Source organism: Ciconia boyciana, chromosome 11 (genome assembly GCF_034638445.1).
Source record: "Ciconia boyciana chromosome 11, ASM3463844v1, whole genome shotgun sequence".
Classification (NCBI taxonomy): domain Eukaryota; kingdom Metazoa; phylum Chordata; class Aves; order Ciconiiformes; family Ciconiidae; genus Ciconia; species Ciconia boyciana.
Window position 1 is genome coordinate 13,384,403 of NC_132944.1, and position 10,505 is coordinate 13,394,907.

Below are 10,505 nucleotides of genomic sequence, written 5' to 3' on the forward strand. Positions count from 1 at the left end.
TGCAAAGGGAGCTAGTCTTTAAAGACTGCTCAATGGAAAGAGAAGAAAAGCAGAGGGGAAGAATAGCTCCTTCCTGCTCACTTCTGTCACTGGCTCTGCTAAACTTAACCCACTGAATTGTTGGTGACATGCTGTTCTTCAGAAGCAGCTCTTTTGTGGAAGAGCTCCCCTGTGACATGAGGAATAGCCGCAGTGAGACAGGAAATATCCCTGACATGATGGCTTTCTACAGGAGCTTGTAGCTGCGATTCCAGTCCTACGGACATGCCAAGAAAGTTACGAAAAGCCGTTCCTCTAAAATCTCCAGGGGAACCTCCCCAGGCACAGATTTTCCTGTTCCTTCTCTTCCTCTCTTCGTAGTTCACTCTCACAGGATATAGACCACCTGCTTGGGTTGCACTTCCCACCTCTCTGCCCTGGAGGCAGTGAGTGACTGGAGGAGCGCAGGGCAAGGGAGAAGCAGATGCAATGTGAGGTCATGTCAGGGCGCGTGGCTTCCTCCGCTGCTGTGGCAGGTGATGCTGCGAGATGCTATGCCCTGCCGGTTTCGGCTCTCGGTGGGTACCAGGGAGGCAGGTGCAGCCCCTCCTTAGGGCTGAGTTTTAGCTACGCGCTCTCCTACTAGCAAAGCTGGATACTAAGGAGCATTTCACAACATCAGGCTTTCTCCAGTTTATATGTAAGTGGGATTGCTTCAGGCTGTTGAACCAGCGTGCTGCAGACTAGCCAACCCCAGAAGTTTTATCTGTGCTGCAGCAATCTCAAGCCACTGCTGTTCTGCTTGTGCATCTAATATCTCAGCTGCTTACTGAGGAGCTAATGAGCTTTTGGAGATGCATGGGTGCTATAAACACCTTAGGCCGGAGATAAGCAGATTATTGCCTTCAGGAGCACTGCCAGCCCTTGGCTCTGCCGCTGTGGTGCTTCTCAGGCCCCAAGTTCTTCGTCAGCAGGAAGAACGTCTTGCAATAAAGAAGTGTATTCCTAATGACATGCATACATGTGGCCTAATTACATGCATGTGCTGCAGCCATCTCCATGGGCTGAGGTAAAACCTGGCAGCAGGACAAACAGGCAACAACAGGCTTTACGCACTGTGTTGTCAGGTCTCCCTGCATGACTGACTTCAGCCCTTGCAAACTGCCATCCCTGCACAGGGGCTGCACCATCTCGTCAGTGCAGGATGAAACCACCACCCTCGTCATGGTGAAATGGCCTTTGGCACCCAACAGCAAATTCACCATGGACAGTGTGGGCAGCTTCCGAACAAAAGGTGGCTGTTTTGATTATGAAACAGCTTATTTCCATTGCTACCCTTTCTCTGCTTTCGGGTAGACCTACTATGAATGCTTGTCTAGAAAATTCACTGGGTTAAAAAAAAACAAAACAAGGTAATGTACAACTGAAAGTTCATTTTAATGTCACTGTGAAAGCAGGTTTTTACTTCCTTAGTATGAATTCAGCCCTTGCTGTTCTCCACTCGCTGTCTGTAGTGTCTGCCATCAAAAGCAATCCTACTGCAAATGGTCAACAGGCTGCAGTTGCTACCCTTACTAAATGCTAAAGAGAGCCTTCAAATAAAATCTGCTTGGCTAGTCAAAGCATCTTCATCTTTATTGTGTATTTTACTTTTTTCCCCCCTTTTACATATTACCCAGCTATAACTTAGCCCAACAGCACTCTTTCAAGGTATAACTAGGAACATAATTTGGTATGCAACTCTCATTTTTGTTTAGTTGCTCTCCTTGGAGCAGTTTTGGAATTAGTCTAATCATCGGGCAGAGTTATTTGAGGTGCTGGAAGTACCATCTGATACTGTCTTTTAACTTGAGTAAATAAAATCTGAAAGCTGATTTCTTTGCTGCTCTATTGTCCTTATATATTACCTGTCCTGTTGGTTTATACCTGTGCACAGCTTAGGTGGAAGCCAGAACTACTCTCTCATCTTGGCACTCTGTGCAAATGGATATCCCCTCCTTGCCTAGGGCTCCCCCCCCTTCACAGCTGCTTGAAATGAAAGGATGAGCAATGCAAAAACCTTCAATGTGACCGGAACTGTGAGATTTTACAATATCAGAGAGTCCATGAACACTAGTTGAATGCTAAATTCTTCGTTAAAGGCATGTTGCCTGTTTAGAGAAAGCCCTTGCCAGGGTGTTGGAGCGGGATGATAATCCAGCAGCGTATTCCCATGAGGGAGAGCAGCGGTTCGGAGGTCAGCCCAAGGCTCTCCACCACCGCTGCTGAAGCAGTGCAAACAGTTCAGCATGATGTGTGGAATTCAAATCAAGCCATCACCGGCTTCATGTTCAAGGGCTGAAAGTTACTAACTAACCCTTCTGTATTTGAATTACTTCTTCAACAAAGGCGTTCTCCCATCATTTAATTTTGAACTATAGAAATAGCACATAAAAGGGTTTTGCAGTTTAGAAGTATTCGTGGGTCTCAACCAACTTTGTGGGCTAAGTAAAGCGTGAGAAACATTTTTTACCATACTATCCTATCAAGTGAGCTTTTAAGGCAGGCTGATGAAAAGGAATCTATTATTTTAATAGCGCTTTCTCTCTGGTAAAAGGTCTTGCTAACTTAGGGAAGCAGAGCTTGAAATAACAGATAAAAACTGTCAGAAAAGCTGTGATGCAGTTTGGAGCTGAGTGAAAATTGTGACCAAAACCTGAGCCTACCCAAACCCTGAGTTAGATACCAAAATGCCCCAGGATTCCTCAGATCATCATGCAAGCTGTTAAGGATAACAAACAGTTTATTTGTTTGGGGTTGGGTTGGTTTTTTTCTTGCTTGTTCCTTTTGTGCAAAGAGTTTTTCTTTGGGAGGGTTGGGTGGTTTCATTTTTTATTTATTTGGCCTTTTGCTCTTGTATTTTATCTAATAAAGTTCACTTCAGTGATGCGGGGCTGGTGAGGGAAAACCTCCCGGAGCTGTGTTAAACCTGAAGTCTTCATACCTGAGAGGAGCAGGGTATGGGCTTTTGGGAAGATCCAACAGGATTTCACATTTTTTGTGATCTTGAAAAAAATTGTTGTCATTAAATAAAAACAAAGCTTAGAGAAAAAAAAGACATTGGTTATGTGCGTAGTACAAAAAGCCTTGTAAAAAGCCTCTGTATATCATTTGAATGCCAATTGACTTACCTTTACAATAAGGACATGATGATTGGGAGGACTGTGGAGAGCTGTATGAATTTCATCCATGCAATGCGTGAGTCCAGCCTGGGAAACAAACCTCATCTGCCAAGCTCTGTAGGGCCATTTGCAGCTTTTCTTCTCAAAGGAGGAACCCGGCTCTGCTACCAATGAAGAAAGTGGGAATTTTGACATTGATTTCAAAGGGAGCTAAACCGAGCTCCATGAAAAGGGAGCGCTAGCATGCGATGCGGCTTTTCTTTTTTTCCTATTAATGTGACTAATTAAATGTTTGTATTTTTGAAGCACTAACTGGTTTTTGATGGTCATTTAGAGACTTCGAGAAAGTCAATAATTTTGATGAAATAAGACTGTAGACTCCAGAACAAAGTCCACATGGAATCCGTGATGTTGCTAGGATACAGCTATTAGTATTTTCAGTGGCTGGGGTATTTTTTTGGTGTGTTTTTTTTTTTAATAGAGTCGGCCTAGCCTCTCTTACAAACAGTAGAAGAATACGTGACTGCCTGATCCCATTTACACGACGCTCCCTCAATTTACAGTAATGAAGCCAAACTTGACCCATTAGTTTCAGCCACTTTTATTTGTGAAGAAGAAACACAAAGAGTAATTCTGACCTGAGCTATAGGGAGCACATTTTGTCTGAATCTTGATTTTTTTTAAAATGACGTGCAGGATTTTCTCCCTGTGGGTGTTACATTGCTGAAGTCAGTCTCCCTCTAGTGGTTTATTTCCAGAGGGGCCCTTGGCTTTACTGGCTTGGAAGGGTACAGAATTTGCTGGAGTGTGATGCAAAAAGTTGCATGGCCCCTATGAGCTGAACCGTAAAGCAGCAGTGAACTCATAATTTGCAGGAGGTGAGCATAAAACCTATAAAAATAATATTTTCTGTGGTTTTTTATATATCAGTAGTAGATGAGGCTTTCCATTCCAGGCTTACTCTGCGGTACAAGCTAACATGGTTTGCTCCGTGTGTAGGATGTGGTTCTAGCACGTTGTTTCCTTCAGCTGTATACTGGGATGCCTGTAAAAAAAGATCAGTATTTAAGCTCATGTTCCACATCAAAGCCAATGCCAGATGTGGTGCCAGTAACATTATTTTTGGTTTAATATAACACAGAATAGCACTGTGGATGGTGCTATTTTGGGATCTCCATGTTTGGGGAAGTGATACCTAAGTGAAACACTCTGCAGATATTTTACTGGGAAATAAGGAAAAGAAAGCTGTTTGGAGTTTGTTTCCAACATATAACTTGGATTTGAGGTCTGTCAGGTTTCTTGCATTTATGTCCCTGACCTCACCTTTGCTGGGCATCTCTTTCTTTAGCATCTAAGATCGCTCCAGTGCCTTGCAAGCATGGGGAACGGGAAAGGGAGGGATGAAAGCAGAAGCCAAAAGCTAAGGTAGAAATTCAAAATCCAAACCCTAATCCAAAGCTAAGTAAGAAATTCAAGTCTCCTAATACCCGATGCATGGATTGGATGCTGAGTCAAGCCAGTTCAGCTCCCTGAAGATGGCTAGGTAAAGAATAAAGGTCTAATCTAAAGCATATTTAAGTCAATACATGCCTTTATTTAACTGTAAAGGGCTTTGGATGAAGCTCAGCCTTCCTTTATAGAATCACAGAATCATAGAATTGTTTAGGTTGGAAAAGACCCTTAAGATCATCAAGTCCAACTCTTAACCTAGCACTGCCAAGTCCACCACTAAACCACGTCCCTAAGCACCACATCTACACGTCTTTTAAATACCTCCAGGGTGGGGACTCAAGCACTTCCCTGGGCAGCCTCTTCCAGTGCCTGACAACCCTTTTGGTGAAGGAATTTTTCCTAATATCCAGTCTAAACCTCCCCTGGTGCAACTTGAGGCCATTTCCTCTTGTCCTATCACTTCTTACCTGGGAGAAGAGACCGACCCCCACCTCTCTACAGCCTCCTTTCAGGTAGTTGTAGAGAGCGATGAGGTCTCCCCTCAGCCTCCTTTTCTCCAGGCTACACAACCCCAGTTCCCTCAGCCGCTCCCCATCAGCCTTGTGCTCCAGACCCTTCCCCAGCTCCGTTGCCCTTCTCTGGACACGCTCCAGCCCCTCAATGTCTCTCTTGTGGTGAGGGGCCCAACACTGAACACAGTATTCGAGGTGCGGCCTCACCAGTGCCGAGTACAGGGGCACGATCACTTCCCTAGTCCTGCTAGCCACACTATTCCTGATACAAGCCAGGATGCTGTTGGCCTTCTTGGCCACCTGGACACACTGCCAGTTCACATGCAGGCAGCTGTCAACCAACACCCCCAGGTCCTTTTCCGTCGGGCAGCTTTCCAGCCACTCTCCCCCAAGCCTGTAGCGTTGCATGGGGTTGTTGTGGCCCAAGTGACCCTCACAAGCAATGGTAACCAAAGAGAGCTGTGATTCTGCAATGTATCAAAGATCCTGAAAGACTGATGTCTTTCCAGCTAGCACACTAATCTGAGGTAGGTAAAGGACTGGTAGTGCCTTCTTCAGGCACTACCTGATGTTCACATCAAGCAGAAGTCAGTCCTGTGATTTGCTTTTCCATACAGCAGAGGAACTATTTGATCTTGGGTTTTCCTTTATAAACTGTAAAGAGAGAAAGCTTCGAGAAATTTAGGATTACCTGTCCCAGAAGTGAGCAAGCTCCCATTCAGTTTTCACAGGCCCCTGGACCCGGGGGTTGTGAGATGCCATCACCTTCCTGTGAAGCGTTTTACAGTGTGTTCAGTTATGTAACAACATTAAGGGTAACTTTTTACTTTTGTTTGACTTTTACTTAATGCTCAGCTTCTATTGGGCAATCAGGAATCTTGATCCCTTGGGAGACTGCTTAAAACACTTTCCTTTGGATGCTGCTCTGTAAAAGCTGCACAGCGGTTCCCAGGATAGTGATTTTGGAGCCAGTTTTGTCTTTCGTTTTTGTTTTCACTTTTCAGGCTGAAGTTTCCACACAGTGTCATGGCCAAAGGCGATTTGATTTGGGTTTATAACCTGAGCAAGGACTATTCCATTAATTTTGTTTATATAAAAAATATGCATTTACTCCTAGCATGTGGAACAAAATTCTTGCGCTTTTTAAGAGCTCTACAGCTAAAAAAGCAGATGTACAAATTCAGTATGCACATTGTCCTCTTTGAGATTTGTTCTAGCATCACTCACAGACAGTAAGTTAATAGGAGTCCTATGTTTACAAGGAGGTCATGGACACTTATGGGACACTTCACACTAACGCCCATGAATGTGTGAACTGGCTTTACTTTTGTGTATTGTATAGATTTTTTTTTAGACTTGCACAATGCATACGTAGGAACTTTTTTAGTAAGGAAGGAAAGGATCTAGTTGAACTGCACTTCATTTTGGACCAGTGAATTACAAGCTAAGGAAAGGTTCTTCTGCTTGTTTGGTAGGTTCATGCATTTGAAGGAAGACTTCAATGAACGGGAGCTTGCAGGAACCAGCTGTGTGAGGAGCTGCTCCCCCTGAGCGGTGCTTGGTACTCTGCATGAAACTTTCCGTCCCAGGCAGGACTGGACGCAAGCCTGCCAGAAAAACAGGGGCAGCAAGCCAGTTTGTTTTTAACAAAACAAAGTTATGCAATATCATTTAGTTCTGACATGTTCCCAATATGCAGCAAATGAAGAACTCACTAAATACAGTATATCTCTGGCCATATCATTTGAATATAACTTGTTTCCATGACAACCTCCACTTAACAGCTTGGCTGATATGAAATCATTCCTAGATGAGGGGGCTTTTGCCAAAAGCATTGGGATTCAACACTTCAATATAATGTTTTAGGTTTAAAAAAACATTTATTTAAGCCTCTGGAAGCAAATATCAAATAAAATCCCTTCATCCTCACCTCTGCTTCGGCTCTCAGTTTATCAGTTTATCTTCCTGGGAACCTCTCAGAAGCAGCTCTTGTGTTACTTAATATGCTTCTGAAGTCCCAGGCAGTGTTTCAAGAGCAAGTGATCGTGACACCAGCGTTTGGTAGAGAAATTACATTTCATGGCTGTTGGCTCAGCCTGCAAGGCAGCAGGGCAGCAGCGGCAGCAGCTGGGCATAGCAGCCAAGGCTTGTGCTCGAGCCATCCCTCAAGTCCATGAAGGTTTAGGCTCCACCTAGCTCTGCCTTGGAGTAAAAAAGAGGAGCTTCAGCTGGAGGGAGGTCTAGCCCAACATTTCACACAGTTCATTTTGTATCAGGAGCACTGAACAAACAAAACCCAGGTATCTATTAGATGTTTCGTAGGGTGTCATACCTATCACCTCAAAAATAGCTGTGGAACACTTCCAGTGTGGAAATAAATATGACTGCTCATATGGTGCTTGTTTCCTTCCTTCAAGGTGCTACATTGCATTAGAATACAGCTAAAATAAGCCTAATGCTCTCCTAATATTTCTCATGTACACAGACATTGCAGTTGCCACAGTGATGGTATACACAACTATCGGTGGGAGAAAGGATGGTCCTGACGGTTTTAAGAGGCAGTCTGCCTCTTCAAACCGCCATTGCTTTATATCACAGGGATTCCCTGCAGGGGCTAAGGGAAAAGCTATCGGAACAGGCAAATAATGTTTCAAGCACATGTAATGTACCCATCGCTGTCAAGATTTTGGGATCTGCAAGGATTATAAGAGTAGGGATTTAAATCTCAAGTAAAATGATGGAAAGAGTTATGAAGTATTCATTGTTTCTTCTGGCTATAATGTGCTTGCTTCAGCTCTAATTAGCCCCAGCGTAGAGCAACTTGGGCCTGTGCTGTGGCAAAGAGGTTCAGGTGTCCGAAACTGGGTGCAAGAAAGCAGTGCTAGGAGCACAGAGAATGGGGCAGAACAGTATTTCCCACTCCACTTCCCCCCCCAAGTTGCTACCTGGGAAAATTTCAGCTGTTACCCATCTGAAATCAGCTGAGCTAATCTACCGGCTGACTCCTGCTCTCGGCCACACGGTCCTGCTTTATAAGACCTTTTCATGGCCTGACTCAGTTCACTAACTTGGCAGAAGATTACCTGTTTACCCAGAGAACTCTGTAAGCAAAAGGAGGACATGGCTGGGAGAAGGAGTAAGGAATGCATCCAGGCATGCCTTCTGCGGTGGTGAGCTTTAAATCAACTCATCTCACCTTTGTGCCATCTTGCAGCACAGGACTGCACCATAACACAGTTTGTTTATGGTAAATCTTCTTGACAAAGTACAAAAGCACAGGAAATGGCATCACCAGGGTTTCTTTAAAAGGGAACCTTCCACATATATGACAAATATCAATAAAATAATTTTTTAATTAAAGCCCTATAAATATCTCTCTGAAAATGCTAGTAATTTCCTGGGATTTTTAATCTCTGAACTGATTTTATTCAAGGTGTGCTGGCAGCATGAGGTGGCTAAGCAGGATCAGGAGGCTGTTCTCACCATCATTTTTCCTTGTGAGATCCATCTCAGGAGACTCGCTTTTGCCTCTGTGTCACGACTTCTTAGAAATCTCTGTAGGCAAAGGATGTGCTAATTCAATCCTGTGATTGCTCTTCCTCCACAACCAGGTTAATTTACTGTTAGTTGAGATTCCCACAATGTACCTTGTGCCACTGTGAAGTCTGGTATCTACTGATGTAAACAAGAAATAAACGGCGGCTTTACATGTCTCATTTGGAATAATGATACAGGCTCTGCCGCCTGGTACTCACTCTGTGTCTCAGAGGTGTGGGGGTTGCACTATATTGTTCCTTGCAGCTCGGATTGTTTATAACAGAACAATTTGTTTTCAGCCTGAGCTATAATGTTTTAAATGATGAGCAGCTCTCTGATGATGGAATCTAGAAGTTTTCACTGAAGTGTGTGGTTCCCATCAGAGGCAGGTGCTGGATTCAAAGTTAGTTTTTGTAATATACTCTAGCAGGTTTGGTCTTATTTCCAGAATGATTCTACTGCATATCCAAAAATTAATACTTCGCTGGCAACCTCAGCAGAGGACATCAAAAATGTATTAGGCGTGGAGGCTGTCAACGCCAGTCACGGAGGCAAGATGTGGCCCTTTAGGGTCGCAAGAAATTAGCACTCTTCTCTTCTCCAGCTCTTCTGAGAAAATCTGTGCCTAGATACAGCCATTTATTGTGGGGTTGGTTTTTTTTGACAATTAACATTTTTGGTGGGCTCACCATTAAAATAGAGAGAGAGAAAGCTTGGAGTGGGCATACCAATGAATTTTTAGATTCCAAGCTCTCCCAAACGGTCATTATCTTGCCTTCTATTTAAAGAGGAGTAAATTAAATTGCAAGAGATGGTGCAACTGGTTTTCCAGATCTTATTTAATTTGGCTTAGCAGTTAGCATTTTCCATCTGCACAACATAATCATTAACTTTTTTGTTTCTTCATTGTCACTGTACAGACTGCTTTTCATGGGTGATCTCTGCCCTTTCTTACTGTTAGATTTTTATTTCTCTAAAGGAGTGTGTCTTTATTGATTTTTCTTTTAGGATGAAGTATGTATAAAATTATTCATCCTACTAAATGTGCTTGCAAGGAAACCTATGTGATTCATGGTCTTTGATCCTGCTATCACTTATGTGGGTGTTTACTACTGCGCATAGTCCCACTGGGGAGAATCTTAATTTAAAAAATACTATTATAAAAATAACGTGAGGTTTTTAGCACATGTCCATGCTGGATTATGAGGAACATCTCCCTATAAAACCAAGCATGTACATTAAATAGACTGTAGGGAAGATGAGAAGACAGATAAATTATCCCCCCCCTTAACTCTGGAAAGGTTCATTGTTGCGTTATGGTCTTCGTCCGTGGTCAGTTTGCGCAGTACTCATCCTTTCATTTTGTGAAAGTGTCAGGGTTTTGTGTCCTAAAACTTGGATTTTCAGAGAGATTTAGTTTTCTGGTCAGCACTGCCAAGCCAAACGGAGCCCGAAGGTTATCGTCTTCAGCAAGGCAGCCCCAGAGCCTCGCCGGCGCTGCGGGGCGATCTGCGTGCGCAGGGAAGGGGCTGCTGGCAGCGAGCTGCCTGCACCGGGTGCCCTGCCCGCCCAAACGCCTTCTGGCCGGGGTGCTGGGAAGGGCTGAGGCCGTACAGCAACGCTCCCCGCTGCTGTGCCCCGCCGGAGGGGCAGAGGCGTGGGTGGGGTGAGCACATCCGATGGGCCTGGGTCAGGGCCCCTTCTGGAGCCACCCGCGCCCTCCGGTGGGCCCTGGCCGTGTCCATCGCTGTCGCCATCGGCGTGGCTCCCTCCTCCCCTCACCCGCCTGTCCCCTTGTCTGTCCTTCCCAGTGCCCCCCTCCTTGTCCCTGCGCATCTGTCCCCTCCCCTGCCTGCGGATGCGT